Raw genomic sequence first — 6196 nt, 5'->3', positions numbered from 1 at the left:
ATCCAAAACACTCAGACCATGGTGGAGCTGGTCTACAATAGCATGCTGTCACAGACATGGAATATTGTTGAATATGTGTTTGGACTCCTAAAGACAAGCTTAATCTGATTGGATGCATCTGGTGGTACACTGCATGTAGTATGCACCTGAGGCCTGCAGTCAGTTATTGGTTCGTTAAATACTTTACATGATATGGTAGTACACAAGCAGCTACAACAGGAAAACATTGCAGTACTGTCTAACAGACCTGTGTCAGCAGTGAAGGAGGCACAGGTGCTGAGTCATTGAAGGAAGCAGCTGCAATGGCACCCCATGCAAGGCAGAAGCAGATGTAATACATTGCAGCACTGGCAAAAGGTGGTATCTGATCAGCAACTACTGACCATATCAAGAATAACACAGAATATAACTGATGCATGCATTAACACATGCAGATTATACATTATTGTGCATTGGCTGGCCAGACTGCGCATCAAACATTACCTCACCCTCACAAGCCAAATGCATGAGAAGGGTGCCATCATCATTATTTGCACAAGTGAAGAGAGACAAAATGACTGGCAACAGGTATGCTTCTATAGGAGTAAGACTGATGTGATGTGATAGCAACATAGGTAGGCAGGCTGGGGGGATCAAGGATCACATCCTTCAATGCCAGGGCTGAGCTTCCATATCATGAATGTTGGCCTTATGTACTGCATCTCCCTGTAATATTGAGGCTGAATGCTTCCTGGATAAGTGATGGTATAGCACTTTAAGAGCACATATGGGAAGCCCTCTGTGGTCTCCTATGTGGAGAGACAATAGATGGATGGTATCCACAGCAGTAAGGATGGCCATAATCACTCATTGCATCTAGTAGACCAACAGGAAATAGAAATAGGGATGGTGTGGAACTGCAGCTAATCCAGTGCGGTATCTACATCTTGAAGCCAGATGAGCACCATTCCTAGGGCAGGAGATAGCCATGACCAGAGCTGATCATGATACTGTCTGCAGCTCTGCTCTGTTACTGTCCCTCACACATTGACCCCTTGTGTGGTCACTTTGGATATTTATCAATATCTTCATGGATGCACGCATTGATGCCAGTTGGGTTACCTCTACCCTCAGCAAGTATGTCTGCCATAGGTCCCTATGTCACTCTGAAAGTAGTATAGATCATCCTCCACTGTCTGCAGCAGTAGCTACATGTCCTCACACAGATCATGCAGCAAACTCAGATCATGCAGCACACTCACCATCAATACCATGGCTTGAGTAGCAGCTGATTGTGTCTGGTTTACTGACAGGCACATTCACTGATCCATGTCCAAGTGTGATGTCCTGTGCACGGGAAAGACCTTGAAGCACTGGTTACATACACACCCCTTCACTATGGTAGGTGCATGCACATTGAGAACAGTGTGGATCATGGATGCCATCTATGCTGGTGACTTCTGTGTAGCCTAGATGAGGCTAACATGGACAGGGCATCCAGTGCTAAATATAGATGATACCAGAAGTTCTGAGTACCCATTCAATGTCATCTCATATGAGGGGATACATATATATATATATATATATATGTGTGTGTGTGTGTGTGTGTGTGTGTGTGTGTGTGTGTGTGTATGTGTGTGTATACAGTGTCAATGTGTCTTCAGACTGTGCTATGTATGTGGTATTATCATTATCAGCCACAGGTGACCCTCTCCTAAGGCATACCAGCTTTTTGTGCTGAACCTTCCACCAGTAGCACCTGTCAAAGGTTAAGGATAACATGCCTGTGGTAGCACTGGAACATATGCAACACTCCCCTCACCTTGTAACACACTTACTGTTATAGGCAATTTATATGAATAGCATATGGACTTAAACATACCTTGTTGTGCAGGTTGCCACAGCTGCAGTTTCAATGTACACAGAGAACAGATATGCATATATGTTCTGCAGAATACACAAACACATTTGTGGATCAGTGCATAACTGAAAAGGAAGGTGCTAGACTAACCTAGTGCATCCTTTATATAGACTTTGACAGGTGTTACCAGCTCAGCTTTCACAACCAAATCCCTGCTATGTATGAGAGTTCTCACACCCATTTACACCCATATACATTTTTAGATCAGACATGTTAAAATATATATTCTGAAAGAACAGTTTTTATAAATGTGTTAATTTATAAACCATACTAGACCTTGTGTTATAAAGTTTTTAGATAGTTTGGTGTTTTTAATGTGGGTGGTTTGATTTAATTAGCTAATTGGGTTAATTGAGTATTATTCACTTAGGGTATTTGCTATATAAAACAGTTCACTGCTGTAATTGATTGTATTCTGACGAAGTCATACTTTGATGAAAAACGTGGATCAGTGTTGTGGCGTTTAAATAAAACTGTTTTCTCAACTGGATTTACCTTATTGTGAGCTGATACATCTTTACTATTTGCCTTGGTGGTTACTGCTTTGGATCTACATTTCGTTTTGTGGTTTGTAAAAAGCGTTCTTGTGTTTGGAGGTCTCACACCCATCCCATACATGGTTACCAGGGAGTCTTCCAGCCTGTGAGACACTTCTGTTTTGGTAGTCCTCCTCCTGTAGTAAACATGTCCCTGCCAATGTCCTGTGCCTCGGTCTTGGTATGAAGTATTATTTCTGTGACTTTACAAAGCACCTGTCTTAGTAATGTATTATGTCTGCCCACAGCATTGATGTCCTGTCTTTTTCTGTTCTCCAATGGACCTATCTGACAGCTCAACAGCTTCCACCTAGATGATGCATTTTCTCCATTAGAGGTTGAGAGTCATGCATTCCTGGGCTGTGACAGTCCTATCACCCATTCATTTTGTCCGGGGAATCTTATTAGCCTATCCCCCCCCCGGGTAAGAGTTGTGAAATAGGGATAGAGCCAGCTTAATGGTCTGGTAGAGTGGCCTACCCTCCCCTACTGGATTGTCCTCCATTTTCCTGTTGTTAGGCACAGGTGTCTCCATATGCTCTCACAGCTCACATGCATGGACGCAAGCAGCATGTGCTCATGCTCCACAGCTGCAGCACCTTGTGCTCCTACTAGGTGACACTCAAATGGCAAGCCAGAACCTCCTTCTTCTTAAGGATGGGCTAACCAGCAATGATTGCTCACTCCCACCCACCACTGCCATTTCCTACAACTGCCCGAGATGCTAGTTAAACTCAGGTCCTCTGTATCATAGTCAGGGCTTTATCCCTCTATGCCATGGAGCTGGCTATCTATTTTACCCTTTTTATGTACATGAATACCATTTGTTCATAGGGCCTGCATTAACACCTCTGTCTCATATGTGGTGATCTTTTCAAAATGTTGATGTTCTCTCAGGCCCATGACAAGATGTGTACGACTGTGGGTTATACATATGGATCACAGTGTGTGTGTGTGTGTGTGTGTGTGTGTGTGTGTGTGTGTGTGTGTGTGTGTGTGTGTGTGTGTGTCAGCATAACTGGCCCTGGCAGACCCCTTTGTCCCAGCATTGTCCCTCTGCAGTTAGTTGGCAATCACATACCTGCCTGCTAATCTTCTGTGACCATTGTCACACTGTGGCATACTGACAGCAGCTGGCATGTCGCCACTGTCCATCTTTGTACCATGCTATACCATACTGAAGGTCAATAATGCTGTGCACATCCTGTTCCTCTCTACTTCCTCTCTCCACATGGACATGTCAGGATCTATGTGCAGGAGGTATTATTTTCCTTGTAGCACATCTTTCCATCTGTGGGTATAGGCTGGAGTGTGACCCCCACACACACAGCTGGACAGTATGGACAGTAACCTCTCATGTTCTTGTGCTCTATTCTCTGTCTGGTTCAGTCTCCCCAACAGGAAGGCCATTTGTCATACCAACTGTGCTACGTTACCTCACGTAGTCTACTGATGATTATCTGTACATGTTTCTTCCATGCAGCATGTGTGCTCACTTACATCCTGAGGTACATTGACAGTTGTCCTGTCTTCTTTTAGCATGCCTAAACACAGTACAAATTCTTCTACACTGAGTTCTAATTCCAGTGATGCTTGCCTTAACATGGACTCCCACAATATGGCAACCTCATTTTTTATCTCGCTTTAATAGGTTTTGTAGCATGACAGTTATGATAATAAGGCAATTTAGTCTGATCACCTGCGAATCATTATCATACTCAAGATATCCATTCTACCTATCTGGACCACTTCAAATCTATCAAGATAAAGCCCTCTATCCTGATCCTGGCTGACTTTAATTACCCAACCATAGACTGGAAAAACTACTCATGCCAGAACACAAATGCCCAGAGATTCCTCGATTTTATCAATGCAAATGTTAGTTGATACCCCCACAAGAGGTGATAATATCTTGGACTTGGTATTAACCAACATGAGTAACCACTACAGCCCCCCTACAGTATTATCCTCCCTGGTAAGATCCAACCATAAAGGGGTCACTTTCGAAGTCATCATCTCCCCTGACCCCCCCTCTAGCTATGGTCAAACAAAAAAACTTCTCCAAAGCTGATTACAACCTCCTGAGGGATGGTATAAACAGCTTCACAGCCCCCTCCCCCCTTGCAGGAACTGGTGCCAATGTCCAAATCTACACCAAAGTACTATATGAGCATTTATATTGATGCATGGAATCAAAAATACCTAAATCATCCTCCACAAGGAAGAGTAAACCTGTCTGGTGGACATCTGCAATAAATAAATTATATAACAAAAGGAAAAAAATTGCTGTACAGGACCAAGAAGGAGCAGCTGCCCAACTGGAAGCAATCTCTCCTTAGTCTGAACAAGCAAATAAGAGCACTAGTGAAATCCTCTAAAGCCATCTTCGAGTCCAAATTGGCCACATCTACTAGAGACAATCATAAGGCCTTCTTCACATATGTCCGCAATCTCAAAGAAAGCACCCAGATCTGTTCAGAACTGGTGGTCAAGGACACCACATACACAAATGCTGTAGATATAGCCAATCTACTGGCTGACAGATTCAGCAAAAACTTCTCCCCTCTGTCCTCCCCCCATCAGTAAATCAGGACATCCCCAGTACCTGCCCCCCACCCCTTATCTCTAGAGAACAGGTAATCACTGTCCTCTCAAAGGCAAAAAATACAGCCTCCATGGGACCTGATAACATCCCGGGCTGCATCCTACATAAACTCAGGCTTGAACTTGCAGCACCATTAGGCACCCAATTCTAGCAAAGCCTGAGTACCGGCTTTGTCCCAGCTGAGTGGAGGACAGCCAGTGTCATCCCTTTACACGAAGGTGGAGTGTCCAATGACCCAGGAAATTTTAGACCCATCAGCCTAATTAGCCTGATCTTCAAGGCCATGGAATGGATTATCATGGAACTTATTAACAGGGACATTGGAAACCTATAAACACTCAACCCAACACAGTTTGGCTTTGTCAAGGGGAGGTCATGTCTGTTAAATCTGGTCGACTTCTTTGAGACAGTTACCAAAGCCATGGATGAGGGGAGGATGGTGCACACTGCCTACCTTGACCTGCCCAAAGCCTTAACACTATTCCCCACTCGGGCATAGTAGATAAACTCTATCAACTAGGCATCAATCCATATGTTACCAGATGGGTGGCAAACTGCCTCACTGATAGAACCCACCTAATCAAAATAGGGGAAGCCACCTCAAGCAGTAGACCCGTAACGAGTGGCATACCCCATGGATTGGTCTTGGGGCCTCTGTTATTCGAGATATACTTCTCTGACGTGCCAGCCAAAGAAGTGGGCTATCTGGGTGCAGTCATCAATTCCCCAAGTGATGTGGACGTCCTCCAAGAGGGTCTCACCCAAACAAATGACTGGTGCCAGAAACATGGCCTCAAGCTGAATGCCAAAAAATGCATCATCATCCACTTTGGGGAGAGTGATGTCCCCACATATCACATTAATAACAATGTCCTAAGTACACAATTAGTAGTGAGGAATTTGGGTACTCAGGTTGATAGCAACCTGACTGTTGACCACCATGTTGCTTCCATTATACAGAAAGCTTTCTACATGACCCACCTCATAAGTAAGGGTATCTCATCCAGGGACAAAGAGGTCATAAGATCCCTGTATTATTCCCTTATAAGGCCAATTACTGAGTACAATGCCCCCTTTGGCATGTACCTCACAAAGCACATGCAGCAGCTGGAGACCACAGAGGTTCCTCACCAGGAGAATCCAGGGCCTCAAACA

This window comes from Protopterus annectens, chromosome 3.part1 (genome assembly GCF_019279795.1).
Source record: "Protopterus annectens isolate FY-2018-M chromosome 3.part1, PAN1.0, whole genome shotgun sequence".
Classification (NCBI taxonomy): domain Eukaryota; kingdom Metazoa; phylum Chordata; order Ceratodontiformes; family Protopteridae; genus Protopterus; species Protopterus annectens.
This window is presented reverse-complemented; position numbering follows the sequence as displayed.